The sequence below is a fragment of the Sminthopsis crassicaudata genome, chromosome 2, assembly GCF_048593235.1.
Source record: "Sminthopsis crassicaudata isolate SCR6 chromosome 2, ASM4859323v1, whole genome shotgun sequence".
Taxonomy (NCBI): domain Eukaryota; kingdom Metazoa; phylum Chordata; class Mammalia; order Dasyuromorphia; family Dasyuridae; genus Sminthopsis; species Sminthopsis crassicaudata.
In genome coordinates this window covers 469,774,939-469,795,574 of record NC_133618.1, presented here as the reverse complement: position 1 = coordinate 469,795,574, position 20,636 = coordinate 469,774,939, and positions in this window count along the sequence as shown.

Below are 20,636 nucleotides of genomic sequence, written 5' to 3'. Positions count from 1 at the left end.
GGCTCAGCCTGGGCCAGGGCCTCAGTGTTGGAGACCCACGGGGAGACTATAGTCTCCCTCAGTTTACCCTTCAACCCTCCGTCTCTTCCTAGAGTCTTGAAGGGGAGGCCGCTGTCAACTCTCGGGTTTTCGTTTGTGAGTCTCAGAGAAAACAGCCCAGAGTCCCTCGGGAATACGGCGGGCTCAAGGCAGGGCGGGTTCCGGTGGCTAGCAGTTCTGTCCGACCGGAGCTCTTAAGCAGGGTGGGGCGGTTGGTTGGGAGAGCACCTCTGCCCAGCGGAGCACTGCATCCCTGAGGGAGGAGCCCAGAAAGTCCGCTGTGACCGCAAACAGTCCAATACAGGAGCCCTCCTTTGTCCTCCGAGGCGCTTAATCTCCAGGGTGGAGACTCCCTTTCTGAGCTGTCCTGGGGCTGCACATCTGTTTCCAGAACGCAGAACTTCCATCCTTAGATGGCTGCCCAATCGCTTCTTTCTCCCCTATCCCATTGGCGGGTGAATGTCCTTTGGAAAAGAACCCTCTGGACAGCGAAATGATCCCTCCAATTCCCTCTCTTGCCTCCACTGCCAACAAAATTCTAAGCAATTGTTACACGCCGAGGTGCGGACGCAGGCTGGAGTAGCTGCGAGCTGCTTAGAGCTCCGCCACAGAGAAGGTGTGCAGAGGAGAGGTGGCGGGCTATAGTGCACCAACTTTCAGTCCCAAACCTCCGTGCCCCGTGCCCAGCACCTCCGCATTGCCTCCCAGTGCCCATTTCCTGAGAAGCTTTCCTGAGCTTACCCTGGAGCCCTGGGCTGGAAGGATGAGAGTGCGGGCTCATTCTTCGAGGCTCAGTTTAACTACCTATTCCGGTGGAGAGCTGGGAGATGGAGTTCTGACCCGAGCTTCTCGCTCGAAGCGGGAGCATCCGACTTCTCGGTCCAGTGTTCCTGGACGTCTTATAGCAGAGTCCTCACAGACAGAGCCCCGGCATTCTGGTTTTCCCCTCCTAAATAGACAAAAAGGGCTGCATTTGTGCTTTTTTGGTGGTGGGGGATTGGGGACGGGTGTTTCTGAGGGTACCCTCTAGACAGAGCTAGAAATAGGAGAAAAGATTGCTGCATTGGCCATCACTTTTTGGGGGACCACTTTTGTCCAGGCACCAGGCAGTCTTCCCACTCGGCCCCTTCCAGACCAGAATTCGTAAAGCTTTAGACTTTAGGCTTTAGAGTCCAGATTCCAAGCGGGACGAGTCTGCTCCACATACTTAGGTGGTCACTGAACGAATATGCTATAGTGGAAGAAATGTAGGCCGCTTAAACACTTTTTCTTGAGCCTTCAATGACTGACGATCAGGTCGACCTCCGCTCCTAAAGGAGCGTCGTTATTTTTCTCCTTTTCAGGAAAGTATGGAGGCTACTAGCGGTTTTGAGGAAGCCTCGGAATAGGATGCCAGAGGAGTTGAACAGGTAAGCCCTAGAGACGGCGCAGGGTCTGCGGCCAAACCACTCTAACCTCCTGGAACCCTCGTCCCGTTGTTCAGTCAGGGTCCCCTAACCAAGCCCGGACGTTCCAGCCCCAGGAACCGCTGGGCAGCGGCTTCCCAAAGCCTAAGCGTCAGAGCTGTTGGGCAGGGGGAGCAGCCCTCTGGCTGGGCAGTGGAGGGTCAGGCGGAGGCAAAGCAAGCAAGTAGCAGAAGAGAACCAGAAACATGCGGAAATTGGTAAATAGGAGGGAAAGAAAGTAAAGATCGGAGAGAGAGAAGAGTGGCAGAGCGCTGAAAAGGGAAGAAGGGAAAATGTCCCCGGGAAAAAAGAACAAACAGGAGAGAGCAAATTAATGAGTACAGGAGAAGGATAAAAGAAGTGAAACGCAGAAAAGATGAAGCAAGTAACCAAAATCAGAACAAGGTCGGAGCAGAGACACGAAGCAGAGACCATCTCCTTTCACAATCCCCTGGCCAAGATGTCCTAGGGTTCCCTCGTTCGGCTGGGCCCGTCAGTCCTCTCCGAAGTGATTTTTGAACCTTTCTGTGTTCAGGGAACTCAGGTGACTTTCTAATTTAGCCCCCCCCCCCTTTGGGAAATTCTGCGTTTTTTATTTATTTTTTGATCCCCTGGACTCTGGAGGGTCAACTCTCTTCTGGTTTCTCGCTTCCTCTCACTTTGAAACTGGGGGAGACCTGATTCGGCGGCCCTCTTTTATTTCTTCTTTCTAACTCTGATGGAAAGCGTATCCTGCCGCCTGTCTCTGTCCAAAGACAGGCCAGGGAGTCTCTGAGGTTCCCGGCCGAGATCCCGCGCCTTCGGCTTTCAGGAATCTGGGGCAGGGAACTGAGGCGTGCATTTGGTGCCATTTCTCTCGAGAGAATCGATTCCTCTTAACTCTCAAGATCCCAGATACTCCATGGGTCCGGCCAAGTCTCAGGGCACTAAGTGCGGCAACCTAGGACTGCCCCAAACCTTTCCTCCCGCCACCCCGAGCCCTATCGGCAGAGTTCGCTCGGTGTGTCTGCCTGTTTCCAAGAGGGCCGGGGAACTACCGCGGAGGGGAGTATCCGGGAATCTTGAGGGAGGGGGCGCCGGCCCTGCTCACCTTGTGTACTCAGACATGAGCGGGGTTCACCGTGAGTAAGTAAGAAAACTTAACAGGAACCCACCCAACGGAGAAGACGCTTCTCCGACATAGGGAGCCCTTTATAGTAGCCAGAGATAGCAAAGATCTCCGAGTCAAGCCGTCCCTGAAGGAAAACTTGAGGAGGAGATGCGAGCCGGAGCCGGATTCTGGAGCGTGTAGTTTGGGGGCCTGGGAAAGGAAGACGCATTCTTTTTCGCCTACTGTATTAGGAAAGAGCCCTGGAGTGAAAGTCCGGGTCAGGAATAAGGGTCCTCTCCTTGCTAGCTTTGACCCTTAGCGGTGTGTGGCGCTGGGCAGGTCCCTTATCTGTCGGAATGCGTGCTCTCCGCTGTGGGGTAGGGTAACTACACTGGCCGGACTGTTCTCCGGAGTTTGGGTGAAAGCGCTTCCCAAGGCTAAAAGCGCAATAACAATGGAAGCTCTCCCTTCCTAGCTATAGAACTGCTTCGAGAGGGATCCTTCACAGAGCCAGCAACCGCCGGTGCGTTCTCTAACGCCGGGAGGGAGACTGAGCTACCCCCGGAGGCCCGAAGGTGGGGCCGGAGCCGGTCGGGGCTCTACCGTCCCGGAGCAGCATCTGAGAAATGGCTCCTTCCTGCGCCGCCGCGGCGACGCTGAGAGACGCCGCGGCCAAAGAGCGGCCGCTCCCGGGAACCTCGCCGGCTCTCAGCGCGCGCCCCGAGATCGGTGTGGGTGAGGCGGGGGGGTGCGCGGGGGAGATGCGGAGAGGAGAAATAACGTGGGTGAGACACGGCTGAACGTGGCCCGGGGGACCAGAAGTTGAATGTGAACGTGTGGGCGTGAAGTCTCAGGCGTGCCCCTGGGAGGCATTGTGAGAGCCTGGGTGAAGGAGAGACTGCGGCGAGAGAGCGCAGAGGAGCGCTTCCGAGGCCGGAGACGGCGGAGAGTGGGCGAGAACTTCGCCCGCCTGCAGGAGGGGGCGGCTGAGAAACTGTGAAATTGGATGTGACAGTGTGCAGGAAGATGTGCGCGAGAGAGACTGTGGGATAGGAAACTTGACTGGTGCGAGACAAACCACGGGAAAGGAGTGTTTGGGAAGCTCAGAGAGAGACAGAGACACAGAGAGACAGAGGGAGAAAGAGAGAGACAGAGAGAGAGACAGAGACAGAGAGACAGAGACAGAGACACAGAGACACAGAGACAGAGAGAGAGAGACAGAGAGAGAGAGAGACAGAGAGAGACAGAGAGAGAGAGAGAGAGAGAGAGAGAGAGAGAGAGAGAGAGAGAGAGAGAGAGACAGAGAGAGACAGAGAGAGACAGAGACAGAGAGAGAGACAGAGACAGAGACAGAGAGAGAGACACACAGAGAGAGACAGAGACAGAGAGACAGAGAGAGACAGAGACACACACACACACACAGAGAGAGAGAGAGAGAGAGAGAGAGAGAGAGAGAGAGACAGAGAGACAGAGAGACAGAGAGACAGAGAGAGACAGAGACAGAGACAGAGAGACAGAGACAGAGACAGAGACAGAGAGAGACAGAGACAGAGAGAGAGAGAGAGGCAGAGAGAGAGGCTGCCAGGGTAGGAGACTATGAAAATAGAGTGATCCTAAAAGTAAGAGACTGTGACTCTGAATGTGAGCTGTAAGAGAGTGGATGTTGTGAGGCCGAAAGACTGGCCAAGTGAGGGTATGGATTTATTAGTGATTGGGGCACCACCAGATACTCCATGAGATTGAATGTGGAAGTAGTGAAGAAGTGTGTGAGTGTATTTGGTGGGGGAGGGAGGTCTTGTGACTCTGTGTGGGGAAAGAGACTTTAAAAGAGCTTCCCTGATTTGGTAGGTGGGTGAGGGGAACTAAAAAGCTGTAGTTGCTTGGTGGGTGGGGGTGGTGAAGGTGATGATGATGATGTGTGAGACTGGTCACCCGTAGAAAGACTGGTGGGTATGTTTGTGAGCACTCTTGTGGGTGCTGTCGGGGGCTGAGGCTGTGTGTGTGCAAAATGGGGGAAGAATGTACAGTTAAGTCCTCTGGCCCTAGATCCTAGGACCCCTTCTTCCTTGGCAGCCACCCCTGACCAGCAGGTGGAGACAAGAGCCACAAAATGGTGTTCAAGGACCAGAAGGTACCGGCCCTGGGTTCCACCCCCCACCCCCCAGATCTTAGTCTGAGGTCTCTGCCTCAGCCCCCCACTCTTTTTGCTGTAGGGCACAGAGCAGCACAGGTAGACCAGTGTAATCATTTTAGAGAGCCACTGTAGTGAAGTGGGTAAAATGCTTGACTTACCTTTGAATCTTGTTTCTGATACTAACTCTGTGGCTTTGCATAAGTCAAATGACTTCTCTAAGCTTCATCATGAAAACATCTGTAGGGTTAATTAATTGTACACTATTTCAAGGTCTGATTCCTTTTGTGCAGCAAAATAACTGTTTGGACATGTACACATATATTGTTTTTTAATTTATTCTTTAACATATTTAACATGTATTGGTCACTCTGCCATCTGGGGGGGAGGGGGAAGGAGGAGAAAAATTGTAACAAAAGGTTTTGCAATTGTCAGTGCTGAAAAATTACCCATGCATATATCTGGTAAATAAAAAGCTATAATAAATTTTTTTTTTAAATCTGTGGTATTGACCTCACAGAATTGTGAAGCTCAAGTGAAATAATGTATATCAAAGTGCTTCATAAATCTTAAAGCGTTTTGTAAATTTTAAAAATTATTTTAGTCTTAAAGTTGATGGGTTAAAGAGCTAATTTGTCCTTAGTCTCACTTTTTCATTTTACAGATAGGAAAACTGAGACACAGAGTGGGAATGACTTGCCACAGCTACACGGCTAATTAGCGTTATAGCTGGGACTAGGACACATCTCTTCCGATTCACTTTAGTACTTTCTCTACTAAGCCATGCTGTCTCGTATATATATAAAGTACCCCATCATCACCCCCAGAGATGCTGATGACCAGCATTGTCCTATATCCCTTCCTGAGAGAACTCTTGATAACCCCAGTACTGAGACATGGATTCCACTCCTAGAGTCATAGAGCTCTAGAACAATCAGTCTGGAAAGGACCTTTAAGATAATCTAATTCAACCCTTGAGGCTCAGAGAAAAGAGACTTGCCCAAGATCACAATTCCAGTAAGTGATGGAGCCAGAATTCATGTTAGGGAATCAGATGCAGAACTGGAAAGGACTTTAGAGGTCATTGATAAGGAAACTGAGGCCCAGAGAAGGGAAATTGGTCCAAATAATAATAACATTTATTTACATAGCGTTTTAAGGTTTGTACTTATTATCTCACCCGATCCTCACAGAGAACCCTGAAAGATAGGTACTAGATTATCCCCATTTCATAGGTGAGGAAATTGATTCTGATCTAAGCCAAAAGACTGGTCCAGGCTCACAGTGTCTAAAGGAGTTTTTGAACTTAATTTTCCTTATCTCAAGTCCAGTGATCTATCTGCTTCTTCACCTAGCTGTACAAAGTATCTTCCTTTGTCTGGAATGTTTTCCCTCCTCATTTCTTGGAATGCCTACTTTTCTTCAAGACTTAGCTGGGATGCCACCTCGAACAAGAGGTCTTTTTTTTTTTTTTTTGTCTCCACCCTCCACTCCAAATAGAATGTAAGCTCCTTGAGAGCAGGGACTATATAATGAAAAAATGTTTCCAGTACCTCAATAATTTCTTGCTCATACTAGGTAGCTAAATGCTTGCCGAATTGAATTAGGACTCATACATAGGAAGAATACAGATGACAATACCTGAGACAAGCTATGGCCTTCTCCTCCTATCTTTCATTTTTATGAAAGAAAATGGCTGAGAGAACTCACTTTTTAGCTCTCAGATTCAGCTTTCCCGGCTAGAGACAGTTTCCAGAAGCACACTCCGGAAGCTTCATTTAAAAACCTAAAGGAACAGTTCTTGAAGGACCTCCTGATTCTTGACAAACCTTCCTCCATACAACTGTAACAATAACTACTCCACCCCCACTCTCACCCTGTCCTGCCTCTGGCTCCCCAAACTTTTCAAATTCACAGAAGTGGCTCTTTCCAAGCCGGGGCTAGCAGCTTGGAGTCATAGATAATTGTGGGCTCTGGTGAAAATCACTTTATACTCCAGGCCGCTGCACTGAAGTGGACAGCAAGGGCTTTCATGTTGTCCTTTTATATGATTTTTAAAAGCAAGGGCTGGTGAGAAGAGGCAGTCTTCCTGTCAAAGCCATGGGGCTCAAGCTTTAGAAACCAAAGGCTGAAATCAGGGGCTTCTCCAAGGAAGATGTGTGCAAAAAGAACAAAGAAACAGCCAAAGACCATATTTAGAGTCATAAAAATCCTATTAGGACATTTAGAATAAGTTGCAGAAAGACATTTTAGAAAAAGTGAATACTCAGCCAGAGAAGTAAGCCTGTTTATTGGACCCAACACCATGGGCCCATTGCCCAGGGGAGGAGAGGACCAGGTGAGATGATGGCCTCAGTGCCCATCCTATTTGATCTCTTGCTTAAATACACTTCAAAACATTGGGGCTCCACGGGGCTGGCCGTTAGCCCCTTCCTGTAATTATCTGGTGTCTCGTTAAGTTTTTATGAGTGTCTGTGCAAATAAATGCATTTGATGTGCACTTGTTTTGGCTAGGGCCTGCTTTATATAGGATGCATGTGTGTCTTCTGTTTGGCTTCAAAAACGACAAGAACGAGGAAGAAAATAAAACTTCAATATGGGAGTTGAGCTGGACTAGCTTGAGTCGTCATGCAGAGATGAGCAATACAGCTCAAACCATGGGGCTGCCAATTAATATTCCATCCGACAAGATTGTTTATGAGTGTTTAGCATTGAGAATGTTTAATCGAGGAACATTTGGATAATTACAACAGCAAAGTGTCGTTTTGTTTGCCAGTCAAGTTTATTGAATGATCCATCTCTAGGCTGAGACTATTCTGATGTGCAATTGTGGATTCCAGGGAAAAGTATTCAGAACCTAAAAATGGACCTGACCTTTGATTACTGCTCTCTTGTTTTGAGGCAAATGAAATGAATAAAGGATTTTTGCATATTTTATCATTTACATTTTCATTGTCTTCTTTTTCATTCATTTATTCTCTCATTCATCTTCTCTCTGCAATATGGGTTCCAAATTTATCCATCATTTATGTGAGAGGAAATTGAGAGGATAGGATCAGAAATTAACTGTTCCCTGTTATCCATCCATGGGATTCTCTAAGTTTGGAGGCAAATGGGAAAATATTAATAATGTCTCATGTTTCACTATCAGACCAATAAGGGAACCTCAGAACATAGAATGTTAAGCTGCTAGATCATCTAGTCCAATCCCTCCCCTCTTCTCTCTTCTCCCCCTGGATATTTTACAGAAGAAAACCTGAGGCTGAGAGAGAGAAGACATTCCCCAAGGTTACAGAGTAGCAGAATTTGGACTTGAACCTGGTTGTTCTTGCTCTGAATCTTTTGCTCTTACAACCAAGCTATATTATGGTGCCTTGTAGTTTATAAAATGCTTTCTTAACAACAGTCCTGCAAGGTGGGGGGTGGGTGGGGTGGGTGAGGGGGGGGTGGTAAAATGCACAATTCCTATTTTACATATGGGTAAACTAAAAACATTTAAATGCAAGTATCCCCATTCTTTTATTTTCAGCATTTTGTCCTAGTTCTTGTATTTACCAAATTTATAAGAAACCCTGCCATACTCTTAGAAAAGCTAACGTAACCTTGGAGGCAATTTTCAGACAGATCATTAAGTTGGGTTGGACAAGAAAAAAGCAGTCTTCAGACCTTGTAGAGGCAGGAAGATGGGTAACTCCCTCCCTTCTTTTTTTTATGCACATTCAAATGTCAAAGCCAGCCAAGATCTAGGGAGATCACAGAGCACGTCCTCCTCCTCTCTTGGACAAGGTTACATTCAATATAGTCTAATCTACTGTCACTCTAACGAATTCATGATCTCACTGATGTGGGTACCACCTCTTCTCTCCTTTTCAGCACAACTCTCAAGCCACACATGCCCTCTTTTCCAAGCAATTATTGTCTGAATCTTTTTTTATGAAGTACTTATTTAGTACCCCTTATGTGCCGAGCACCGGGATAAACACTTCACAAATAATATCTCATCTTTCTGTGAGTCTGTCATAGACGGTCCATCCACCACATAGAGACCTTCTTCTAGACTCTCCAAACACGCAGTGCAGGTCTTGGTCTGTCCACTCATTATCCCTCATTCTTGTTACATGACAGGCCCGCCTCCCGTTCTGGTCAGCTGTGGAGATTTTTTAAAAGCACCATTCTTCAGGTGCAAGTCATTGTTAGGAACAGGCTGCGGCCTGTTTATACCCACCAGGTGTCTTCCATTTGCCCTTGGGTAACCTGCAATTATGAATCTTCTGAGATGGGGTTCTGTGATTTGGAGTAACATCTCCAGGAAGATATCAGCGTTAAAGAGACAGGTTTTTGCTGCAGGGAGAAGTTCTGAATCACTGAAAGATGGGAAAACCTGCAAGACTTTCTCCAGTACAACCCAGTCTGCTCCTCTCTTCCTTTTCAATCACAGGTCTAGTTCATTGTCCAACTTGTGTGTGTATGTGTGTGTGTGTGTGTGTGTGTGTGTGTGTGTGTGTGTGTGTGTCACAGAGAGAAAAAGAGAGAGAGGAAAAACAGAGAAGGAGGAGGAGGAGTAAAAAGAGAAATAGAGGGGGAAAAAGAAAGGAGGAGGGAGAGAGAGATAAAGAAAGGGAAGAGGAGGGGAATGATTTCACAAGACTATCTTAGTAAGATATATATGCACTTCCCAGATGCATATAAATAAACTTAGATCCGATAGCATCATTTACTACACAATTTCTTATTTGTACTGTGTTGTAGTGTATTCTCATCCATCATGTGGCTCTCCATTGTCTTTTCGGTGATCTCCACCTTTGATTTTGGGAGATTGTAGAGCTCTATAACAAAAAAAAAAACAAAAAAACAACCATGTAACAACACTTGATGAATATTAGTATTTAAAACATAAGAGGAATTACCCATACCCCTATCTCAATAATTTCAGAGATCTTAGATTTCAGGATTGAATAAATCAATCAAAGATATGAGCAAATAGTGAACATGGCTTAGATATCTCAATTGAATCAAATAATCAATCAATGAAAGTTATTTTAACTAAGCTCAAAAAAGTTTCCGACCAAATTGGTTGTGAAAGCCATAAAGGAAGCATGTTGAAATTTAGAGGAGAAAACTGGCTGTACCTATAAGTTTTGTTTGCACATTTGTTCATTTTCTTTTTGCAGCCAAATATCAGACTAATTTAAAGTTCAAGAGATTCTGATGGAGAGTAAGGAGTTCCACCAAGGAGAGGGAAGGATATAAATCTTGGTCTCATACAACACGCTATCACTATCAACCCTACCTGCATCAAAGAATGGTCTTATGAAAGATGAAAAGGATCTGTATTTATCATTAGTACTACTAGTTTCCCTAGACAGCAGTGGTGGGTAGCAATATCTGCATTGGAAGCTGAAGACATACTAGATATATGGAGGCAAGGCAGCTTCAAAACTCTACCAGGAGCCAAATAGAAAAGTACAACCTGCTCCAAGAGAACTTCATGAGTACCCTCACAAAGGAGAAGAAAAGCCTTCCAGAAATTGAGTGCTATAAATTACTTCTTTGGTACATGCACTCTTTAAACTTCAATCTACAAATACAAATATACAATTTGTATATACTGGTGGGATAGTAAGTCACAAACTTTTTTGGGGGGAAGTGTAAAGTTTTGTACCAATTGTTCTTAGCAAAACACCTTAGTAAATATTATCCTTCTAAAAGTTAAATCTGGTTGATTAGTTTGTATAAATAAAACCATGTGGAAGAGCATCCTAGTGGGGGCTCATGAACTAAATAATTAGAAAGCTAACCCATGAGCCCACAGGGTCCCTTAGCTCCCTAAGTAGAGGAGTAACCAGTCTTGTTCAGTGGTCCCAATCTTCTGGTATTAGTGAATTTTGCCATAATAGCTTCAGAGCATGAGTTACAATAAGATAGGGTTTTGTTTCAGGGAAACTAATTCAGAGGGATATATGTATACCCTTTTTACCTGCTTGTCACAGTTTCAACAATATGCATTTTTCCATCCATAGTAGTGTTAAAACTAATCACTTCTGTATTGCTGCAGGAGAGTTTTTTAAAAACAATATTCTGTGTAATTAATACTATTTTTTCTCTTCTGGACTTGGGACCTCATTCATTTGCCAATGCAGAGTAGCAACTGTTTTGCTACTTAAAGTTTTTGAGAGTTCCTGGGGACCCTGAAATATTAAGGGGCATCTTCAGAGCCAAATAGCTTATATTATATCAGATGCAGAACTTGAATCCTGGTCTTGCTGGCTCCAAGACCAGAGCCCTAGCTACTATGCCATGGTGCCAGGCTGTCTCTCATTGGTACAATGCCAGCCTGCAAGCAGAAGCATTTGCAAAGCTTTGCCATCCACAGTGAACCCTTATTTTCAGGTTAGACTTTAAGGCAAACATCGCTGAGGAGGGCAGTGACCCCATTTGATGAGAATGTCTCCCTGTTTTATCTGTCACCTGGCATTAATCTTCTGGGCCGTTGAAGGAAGTTATCTTGGAAGTGATATCAGTCATAGATGTTGTATAAAGTTAAACTCTTCACCCTTGGAACATGAGAACGTCGTGGGATGGTGTGCAGAGAGCTGGCAGTCCCGAGTCTGAGCCCAGTCCTGTTTCTGGCACTGACAGCTGAGGGTGAGACTTCAGGCAAGTCAATTAACATCTCAGGGCCCAACAATCTCCAAACTGCAGGAAGGGTCAGTGCGCATTGACAGAGGGAGGAATTCCCAAAGAACAAATCCAATCCCTGGGACAGGCAGGACATTTATGCCAACAGAGGATCACTCTTACCTCGACTCCACATGGCAAGCCCCTGAATTCTGGCACCGGGAAAATCCAGAGGCCAGGATAATGTCCCAAGAAGACCACGTCGGGCTGAGGTTTGCACAAATTCTGGAACCCCACCTCAGAAAGGGTTAACAGCAGGCACCAGCTTGTGCTGCGGCTGCCAGCTCTGGGGAAGGAGGTGATTCAGTTGGCCAGGAATATGGCAGAGGAAGCAGGGAAAGGGAGGGAAGGAGAGCAGGAGGCAGTGATTTCAGGAAAGTAACTTGGGAATAAATAAACAAGGGCACCTCAGCAGCTTCCCAGGCCCCTCTCCTCTTCACCTCTCCTGGCTCTCTCTTTGCAGGAGGGAGGACGGGAGCCAGGCAGTCAGGATGCCAGGCACAGAGGGGCATCAGGAGGGCAGAATGGCCTCTTTCTCTTCTGGTCCAGACCCTGAAGATTGCCAGAAAGAGCCGTAGATTCGCAGTCAGAGAAGCAGAATGGTCAATAGCTGTGTCTTTCATAGAATCACCGAGCTTTCCCCCATAAATCTGTTTAATCTCCAGAGTGAACATGCCATGTTCTGCTTCTGCACATTCTGTGTTCCAGCACGGGTATTTCTGGTGCTGTTTTTCTTAGCTTGAACATCAAGTGTTCTAACACATTATGTTCTAAGAGCTCTTCTGAAACTCTCACACTTCATGTTCTGAGGTCCCTTCCAGGCCAAACAGTCCTTAGTCTAACGCTGTGTTGGAAGATTTCTCTTCCAGATCTGACTTTTTATGCTCTTAAGGGAACAGCTGCTTGGCTTGGGGGTGGAGGGATAAAAGATTCAGGAGAGAGCCACATAACAGGGGTCACAGCTAAAGGCAGCTGTGCCAGCTGGCCCACTTTTCCCTCCTTCCTTCCTTCCTTCCTCCCAGGGCTCTCCCAGCAGGCTAACTAAACATGAAGCACCTTCTCCCTTTCATTGGCCAGGGCCTCTCTCCTCCGGGCCATCTCCTCCCTTCTCCTGGGGTTTAAGGCTGGAGTTCCCCCCTCTCTTCCCACTTCCCCTCCAAGCTGAAAAGCTAGGCCCTCCTCCAAGCTGGGGCCAGGGGAGAGGGGAGCATGGACTCTTCAATCACTAGTGTCTTCCTTTTGCAGAGGTCCAGCTGTTGATTTTATGACAGAGGGAGATCCCTGGGGTGCTGCTGTTGGGGTGGAAGGGAAGAAGCCATGCTTATGTCCTTTACTCTCCAGTCATTCTTCTCCATCCCAAGAGATCTTCATTAACCTCCAGGTCACACTTCTCATCTTGAGGACATTCTTGTCCAAGCCACAGAAACCTCTGCACTCTAGATGTTCGCTTCAAACCAGACTTTTCACATTAGAAGTGCCCTCAGATCCTGAAGTCTCCCCTGATTGGGTGGGCCTTCTAGAACCATCATTCTAAGGATGATACCCATGTCTCATTCCTCCTGACTCAGGACTTTCTCTGCCAGGTTGCCACACTGGATTCCCTTCTTACCTCCTTGCCTTTTCATTTTCCCTATAAGATGCAAAGATAATTTTCAACATTCACCCTTGCAAAATCTTGTGTTCCAAATTTTTCTCCCTCCCTTTCCCCCACCCCTCCCCTAGATAGCAAGTAATCCAATATATGTTAAATCTGTTTCCACAATAATCATGCTGCACAAGAAAAATCAGAATGAAAAGGAAAAGAAAGTGAAAAATAAAACAAAAAGCAAGCAAACAACAAGAAAGGCAAAAATACTATGTGTTGTGATCCACATTCAGTCTCACAGTTCTCTCTCTGGGTGTAGATGGCTCTCTCTATCACAAGTCTATTGGAATTGGTCTGAATAACCTCATTGTTGAAAAGAGCCACATCCATCAGAATTGATCATCACATAATCTTGTTGTGGCCTAAAGTCATAATGTACTCTCGGTTCTACTCACTTCACTTAGTTTCAGTTCATGTAAGTCTCTCCTGGCCTTTTTGAAATCAGCCTATTCATTATTTTTTACAAAACAATAATATTCCATAACATCCATATACTATATCTTATTCAGCATTCTCCCATTGATGGGCATCCACTCAGTTTCTAGTTCTTTGCCATTACAAAAAAGGCTGCCACAAACATTTTTGCACATGTGGGCCCATTTTTGCTTTCTTAAGTAAATGTGTGTGTCTTCTGGTAGTAGCACATGGATCATGGTAACTTCTCTGTGTCTGGTATCCTGGAATAAGCTCACCAACTCATCAAGCAATCTTTTTCCATTTTTGGATAATGACCATTGCATCGAATGACATGAAAGGCATTTAATAGATAAGAATTTGTCAGTGGACCCAAAAGATGAAAGAACATTGAATGAATTGTAATTTTAACCTGAATTCCCCCTATGTGGAAAATCTCAAACATTTACCTAAACAGAAATAATTTCAAATTTTTAACTCCTTAAAACTCCCTCTATTGTTCACGAACAATGGGTCATGAACAATGACCAAATCCAGGTGCATATGGAGGCATTACGCACAAATACTTGGATTTGTAATCATAGATTTTTTGGAGCCAAAAGGAACCTTAAATCATGGAACATGTTAAAATGTGGGACCAAATAGAAACATCTAGTCCAATCCCTTCATTTCACAGATAAGGAAACTGAGATGTTTAACTGAAAAAGTAAAGTGATTTACCCAAGATCATGCAGGTAATTAGGAGTTCTTTTGGGGCTCATACTCAGGGCTGGAGACTCCCAATCCATGCTTTAAAATAAAAGGAATTTAAATCCAAGTAGATATTTATAGATTTGATTGATTTTTATCAGTCATTGTAATGTTTAACATGAAATAATTATAAAGTCGAGATTAAAGCTAAAACTACAAACGGTTTAATAAAAATATTTAGTAGGCCATCAGGCTCCACACTGTGCCTTTACTCTTGATTGCATAATCTTTCAAGCCATTTCTGGCTTTCACCCAGGGAAATAAAAAAATTACATCATCCAAAGGAATAGATTTTGCTTTGTCCTTTTCAATATGAGGAAGAGCAGAAAGAAAGGGAGAAAAAGAAACAGAAAAAAGGGAAAGTGAAGGACAGGAGAGAGAACCTCTCCATCCTTCATGTTTGTCCAGATGTAGGGATATGTGCCCTGTGGCCTTGATAAAAACCCCTGTAGTAGGACTTGAGTTTAAGTCATATGCTTGCTCCAGTAGCTCACCTTATGACCTTTGTCAAGTCATAGTCTCCCCGAGGCTCATTTCCTCACTCGTCTTGGCTGGACCAGGTTATCTATGGCTATCTCTAACACTCTGTGTTCCATATTCTCATTCCATTGGTTCCCTTCTGGCTTTGGCATTCTCTGATCTGAGCTCAGAAGTCTCCTCTGAGGCCTATACTTATATGTGGAAGGTCACCAACCACATATTTCTGCATTATCAGGTCTCCACCTGCTTTAGCTGACTGGTTTGTCTGCTAATTAAGGTGACCGACCCTAAAGCAAGGAAAGAAAAATAGTGACTCACTCTTACCTCGTCCTAAATCCCTTTAGGACAAATGCAATTTTAGTGACTGTTTAAAAAAAGGGCCAAGCATTTGCATCCCCAAAGAATGTCATAGTGGAAATCCATAGTTACCGGCAGCATTCTCTCCTTAATTATGACAATTCATAGAGCACCTGATTTTTGCTGTGAGGGACATCTTTCCTGAAACCAGCTGGGTTCAAACCCAGCTGGCTATTAGAAAAATATATGCTTGTGATTGGACACCTATAACCTATATCAAATTGCTTACTGTCTCAAGGAGGATGGAGTGAAGGGGAGAGAGAAAATTTGGAACTCAAATTTTTAAAAATAAAGGTTAAAAAAAATATATATATATATGCGCCTGATGACCTTATACATAGAGTTACAGAATGTTAAAGCTAGAAGAGAGCTTAAAATGTTAAATATTAGCGCTCCAAGGGTCCTCAGACTAAAGAGTATTTGAATAAAACCATAAGATGTTAAAGATGCTGCCCCACAGAATGGTCTGAACCTATTTCAGATGGAGCCAGACTGGCAGTGTGAGAATATGGCAAAAAAAGAAGGGAAGGTGGAAGCTTGGAGAGATCAAAGAGTGTCCCTGAATGCCTTTCTTTGCTTTGACATGTGATTGTGGTCACCAAGAACTTTTTCTATACTTTGTACTTTCCTCCAGCTGAAATACATTCTCCGGCCTCCTGATCTTGGTCTTATCCAGTTTCTTCCAAAGTGGTCCAATTATACAGTCGACAGAGATAAGTGTGGAGAAGAGTGTTAGGTCTAGGATCAGGACACCCGGGCTCAAATCTTGGTACTGACCGCAACTAGCTGTGAGATCCTGGGCAATCTGTGGGACCCCAGGAGTTACTTCAAAGGACTTTAGAGATCATCCCATCCAAAATTCCTTGTAAAATAGCTGTGTTCATGTAGGTTACTGTTGTGAGCTCATGGGTTGCCTAAATATATAGTATAAGGCAGCTAGGTGGCACAGTGAATAAAGATTATTCTTCCTGAGTTCAAATCCAACCTCAGACACTTCCTATGTGATCCTGGACAAGTCATTTAATCCTGCTTGCCTCAGTTTCCTCATCTGTAAAATGAGCTAGAGAGGGACATGGAAAACCATGATAGTATCTTTGCCAAGAAAACCCCAAATGGGGTCAGGTAAATTGGATATGACTGAAAAAACTGAACAACAAGTGGGTTGTATGGATTATGATCTCTGTCCCATGGCTTTCCAAGAGAGACTGAAATTTCTACCTTGAGAAGGACAAGAGAAGGACTTTTATTTACTCTTTCCTATCTTTAAGAGTGATATTGTGCTAGAATTATATTTATCTGCCCCATCAAATATCTCTGGTATAAGGGGATGAGTCTAGTAGTCCTTAGTTTATATAACAGCTTAGCTTTTTTTCACCAAATGCTGGTTCACAAAAGACCATTATAAATTGTGAATAGGACATAAACCCATTTAGCCAAACAAGCACCAAAAAGAAATTAGAATTGTAGAGATTAGAACATATTAGGGGCAGCTAGGTGGCGCAGTGGATAGAGCACCAGCCTTGAATTCATGTGGACCTGAGTTCAAATCTGGTCTCAGACACTTAACACTTCCTAGCTGTGTGACCCTGGGCAAGTCACTTAACCCCAGCCTCAAAAAAAAAAAAAAAAAAAAAAAAAAAACAAAACCATAAGATTAGAATATATTAAAAAATGTTAATATTAAAAAATGAGTTTTTTTTTAAGCTGAGTGTGATCCTTACTGAATATGGTCCTTACTGAATCCAAAAGAAAAGGCTGACTCACTTAATGAAGTACATTCTAGCAAACTAGGGAAGTGAGCTGGAAATCAGGCACTTGTTGAGCTTCCTTTAGATGCTTGTAGCTTCTTTCTCCATGGGCTTCTTCTGAAGACTCTCTGGATCTATAGAGCTGTCTTTGAAGAAGCTCTGGCCCTCAGTCTGAATCTTCCTTGGAAATCAGATTGCATTCAGTGTTTCTCCACTGTTCAGGAGTCACATCTTTTAGAATATACAACCATGTGCAAAATGCCTCAGGCTTAGATTCGAGCCATATTGTACATCCTAATTTTGCAGACTGGAAACTGAAGATCAGAGAATGAAATGTTTTATTCAAGATAAATAGAGTTGGAATTTGAATTCAGATCTTCTGAACTGAAACTTAGTGCCCTTTCCACATACTTGCACTTTTCTGTTCCTTCCTTGTTTTTTGCTCCAAATATAAACTGTTACAAACATGGAAGTTATTACTCTTGCTCTTGAGGATTATTTTCCCAACATTGGTTCATATCTAAAGTGAAGAGGAGCTGGTTTTTAGCAAAGGCCAAAAATACAATGAAGCCTTTTTAGCTTCCTCTGAGAGTGTTTTCAAAGCTTACCCATCCCTCCTCCAAGCAGCTCTGGGACAGAGCAGGTGAAAGGTATGGATGGAGCGCCTGGAGCCATTTGCATCTTGGCCCCTTTCCCTTCTCTTGGGAGGGGGGAGAAGTGTGACAGCCTGACCCTGGGCTGCCCTTTGCGAGACAAGAGGAGGATCAGCTCTGGCCATCAACAGAGTCCATTGGGTAGCCTTCCCATCCTTCCCAGCCCCTCTAGGCTCCGGAAGCAGGGGGTGGGGGGTGAATTCACAGGCAAACTTTTGTTCTGGTGCAGAACAGACACTGTGACTGGGAAAGTGCTTCCCTTCGGTTTCCAGTGACTGCTGGCCACTTGAGTTCATGTTTATTTTCATAGTGTGCATTCCATGGCAATTAGTCCTGGATGGGGAGGAGCTCCAAATACCACCCTCCAGGGTGAGGATAGACCTTCGAGGATGGGTGAGAAAGGTCAGGGCCAAGGGAGCATGAGGGAGGGGCTTCTGGGGATGCCCCACAAAGTTGTGTCCCAGAGGAGCAGAAGCTGTCGGCTATCTCTGTCTTCATTCCCATGGCCCTCCCTAGCTGAGCCCTGTTGGAGCGGGAAGACCAGTTGGCCCATTTCCCGAAGGTGGGATTAAAGGGAATGAGAGAAGGGAGATAGGGGCTAGAGTTCAGAGGCAGTTACACTCGGATATAGACCATGGACTGCTAAAGCTAATGTCAGGGAAATCAAGCCATAGGATGTAAAGATATGAAGTTCTGAGAACAACTAGCCCATCATGTTGTAGAGGAAGAAAATGAGGAACAAAGAGGAATTACAGTGATTCACCTAAGGTCTTACAGCAAGGTGAGTAGAGTGGCAAGGACAAAAACAAAGGTTTATTGAATCTTGTTAATGAACTTGCCTCTGCACATAAAGGAAACCATTCTCCAGAAACTGAAGTCATAGAAGATAGAACCCCTGCCCCTCATCCTGAAAACAGTGGATGAGGAAGATATAAGTCAGCTGTATTCCGGCCTGGAAGACAGGGGCTTTCTGTCTCTTCTCTTTGATATCTATCTCTCTAATATGTCTATCTAAGAGCCTCAGTTATGGTTTTTTTGAAACTTTAGAGATAATCTAGTTATCACAAGCCGAAGGAGAAAAACGGTTCTTATCTGGACCATTGTGAAGAAGGGGTTTTATAGATCACAGAGCCTCGTGGAAACGATGGCTACTGTTGGCTATTGTTATGAGGTAGCCATGCTGGCCCTTGCCTGTCATTTATAATAGTCATCCAGGGGCTGACAGATTCTTCCCTCTTCATCTCTCCCCTCCCCCTCTCTACTACTGTTTTTATTTTATTTATAAATAATTTTTATTTTCAGGTATTCATTCTCTCTCTCTCTCTCTCTCTCTCTCTCTCTCTCTCTCTCTCTCTGTCTCTCTCTCTGTCTCTCTTTCTCTCTTTCTCTCTCTTTCTCTCTGTGTCTATCTGTCTGTCTCTCTCTCTCTGTCTCTCTCTCTCTCTCTGTCTCTCTCTTTCTCTCTTTCTCTCTCTGTGTCTGTCTGTCTGTCTGTCTGTCTCTTTCTTTCTCTCTCTCTCTCTCTCTCTCTCTCTCTCTCTCTCTCTCTCTCTCTCTCTCTCTCTCTCTCTCTCTCTCCTCCTAGTACAATCACACCTTTTTAGAAAGTAAGACTTGCTTAGTCAATCTCCAATTTGATGGACATCCTCTCAGTTTCTAATTCTTTGCCACTCCAAGAAGAGTATATATTCCATCCCTTTTAGCTCTAACATTCTGGTTTTAGATTCCTTATAACATTCTATATATCAATGAGCCTACCTAAATATCAAGAAACAGGACTCTTAGGACTGCAGATTTGGAGCTGGGAGACTTTGGAGGTCATCTGCATTTTACAAATGAAGAAACTGAGGTTCACCAAAGGGAAGTAACTCAGCCAAAGCCAACAATAGGAGGAGTGGCAGAGTTGTGATTTGAACACAGACCCTATAAACTACAGGATCAGCTAGGTGACGTAGTGCGTGAAAGACTTATCTCCTTGAGTTCACATCTGGCCTCAGACACTTATTAGCTCTGTGATTCTGGGCACTTAGCCATATTTGCCTCAGTTTCCTCATTTGTAAAATGAGCTGGAGAAGGGAAGGCAGACCACTTTAGTACCTTTGCCAAAAAATCTCACATGACATCTCAAAGAGTCAGATACTACTGAACAACAGCAGCATCAGCAACAGATAAAAGCACACCCTCTAGTCTCCTTCTCTGCTTCTGTTCCAAGAAGTCCTAGGGGCACACCAGACCTCTTGTTGAGAGGCATCTCAGAAAGCTTCCAGCCTTTAGACCAGCCAGTCATGTAGTTCCTGGGCAAAGTTGGGATGGAGGGGGAGGAGGTGACTGAAGTCTTCTACAGGGTTTTCTCACACAGCCTGCCCCATCCTGCACATCGCCTCAGGACAGGATGCTCAGCTTGGTCCCAGGCCTTTGCAGGTGCACAGTCTCTAAGGCTTCTTAAGGAGAGAGTGCTGGGTTTTGGAGAAAGCCCATGGATGACAGGAGACCCAGGCTCCCAACTTTGTAGAGTTGGGAGGGACGTTAGAGCTCACCTGATTACGTCCCCTCCCTTTATAAATGAAGAAACTGAGGAACAATGAGAGGAAATGATTGGCTCAGAGTCACAGAGACTTCTCGGACAACAGAGGTGGGATTCCAATCTTCTTCTGAGTCCAAATCTGGACTCTGGTCATTAAGCCACCTGCTGACGATTGCATCCTGGCTCCACCACTTACTGTGTGCCCCCGAGAATTAAGTCACCAAGCCGAAGTTCCCTCACAAGCCGAAGGAGAAAAACGGTTCTTATCTGGATCATTGTGAAGAAGGGGTTTTATAGATCACAGAGCCTCGTGGAAACGATGGCTACTGTTGGCTGTTGTTATGAGGTAGCCATGTTGGCCCTGCCTGTCATTTATAACAGTCATCCAGGGGCTGACAGATTCTTCCCTCTTCATCTCTTCCCCTCCCCCTCTCTACTAAATCTGTTTAAACTAGCCAGGCAGGGTGAGGTGGGGAGGCCACAGAGAAGCTACGTGCATGTTTGTTTTCCTTTGGGGTTTATATCAACATTGGTCTTGACATTTCGCCTGTTATTATGTGTGGTTCTTTGGAGGGCGAAATAATATTTTCTTTTGCTTGAGTGAAGGACAAAGTTCAGGCCTAGCTCTTGGCCCCAGATGGATTCCCCTCCTCCCTGTACTTGGTGCGTTACAGATCCACTT